This window comes from Stenella coeruleoalba (assembly GCF_951394435.1).
Source record: "Stenella coeruleoalba genome assembly, chromosome: 8".
NCBI lineage: Eukaryota > Metazoa > Chordata > Mammalia > Artiodactyla > Delphinidae > Stenella > Stenella coeruleoalba.
In genome coordinates, this window is record NC_137154.1 from 103508453 (window position 1) to 103510036 (window position 1584).

Consider the following 1584-nt stretch of genomic DNA (forward strand, 5'->3'; position numbering starts at 1 on the left):
AGTCCCCAGACTTTTATATAAGAGTGACATAAACTTCTGCTCATTTAAGCTACTGTTAGTTTTGAGTCTGTTGTGGCTTTTTTTCTTGCAGCCACACCTAACCCTAACTTAAATGGCTTCGTCTTGCTACCCATCCTGACATCTCCTTTGTCCCCTCCAAGTCATTTGTTACTACTCAGAGAATAAAAACTAAGGTTTCCCAAGCAAATAAGAATAATAATGACAAAAATAATAATCAAAAGGATAAATACGTTGCAAAAACTTTGCTTCTTCCTTCCCCATCGGAAAATATCACCTTGTGAATTTCACGGCCACTTCAGTTTTTGGAAGGTCTCATTTGCATTCTATAAATGTAGATGATTAAGAGTCATTCTGGGAGTGGGAAGGGAAGTAAGGGATAAAATACGTGGAAAAGGAGCAGCAATGTTACTGAAAGCAGTTTAGGCAGAGGAAGATAAGACTCCAGCAGTATGTAAATTATGATACAGCCATAATGCAAAGCTCCCCAATGATTAAAGAGTGTGTTCTAGAATCACATGTATTGCTTTGGGGAAATCTGCAGGATATTTTGTCAAGTGAAAAAGTAGATTCCAGGCGTGGGGAGGTGCGGCGGGGGAAGCCCGCGGCGCCCGCCTCCAGGGGGCCCAGACCCGCCGCCGGGCGTCTTGGCGTCCCCGCGAGTCCGAGCCGGAGCCGAGTCCGAGCCGGAGCCGAGCCCGAGCGCGAGCGGGAGCCGCCCGCCCTGGACCACAAGCCCCTGCTGCCCGAGCAGCCGGCCGCCTACCACCTGGAGGCCGGCCAGGGCGACTAAGCGTGCGGTCCGCACCGCTACGGCGCCCTCCCCGCGGCCGCCCTCCCCCTGCCTCGTCACAGGGTTACCCCATCACCACCTCAGGGTCTGCAACATCCACAGTCGAAATGTCAGCCGGCACCGTGCCAGTTCCATCGTTGTCGTTGGAGGCTGCCCTGTCTGCAGGGTCGGGGCTCTGGAGGACTCCTTCCTGGGCATCTTCCTGGCCATCGTCTTGTGCCCCTTTGGGTTCATCTGCTGTTTTGCCTTGAGGAAGCGAAGATGGCCCAACTGTGGAGCAAACTTTACTTAAAGGGAACAGCACACCTGGTTTCCCCACACCCAGCTCTCTTTTTCTAATGTAAATGTCGTGTACAATAGCTTTATGGGATTCAGCTTCAGGACTGTTCTGTAAAGTGAGGTGGGACTGGGCACTGCCAGGAGGAGCTGAGGGCACAGCGGTCTGGAGTGTGGACGCGCACGGCACTGCTCCCAGGTCAACGACAGCTCAGTAAGGCACTGCTTTTATTTTTCACAGTCTTCCATTTGAGAAAGGTGAGAAATAGTGTTTTAAATAAATGAGATCCATCCCATTGTCAAAAAACAAAAAAAGATTCCAGTATAATAAATAAATACATATTTATATAGACTTAGAACAAACAGGGGCTACGGACACCAAAATGTTACCAGTATTTATCTCTGGCTAGTAGGATTATAGATGATTTTTATTTTCTTTTATTCTGTTTATTTGTATTTTCTAATTTTCCATGATCAACACATATGATTTATATACA

General features: G+C 48.2%; 1 pseudogene across 1 annotated transcript; it reads left to right on the forward strand.

The window, feature by feature from the left end:
• Positions 1–493: 493 nt before the first annotated feature.
• Positions 494–1155, forward strand: LOC307190459 (membrane protein BRI3-like; annotated as a pseudogene). The gene has a single exon. The product of its transcript is annotated as a membrane protein BRI3-like (transcript).
• The last annotated feature ends 429 nt before the right edge of the window (positions 1156–1584 follow it).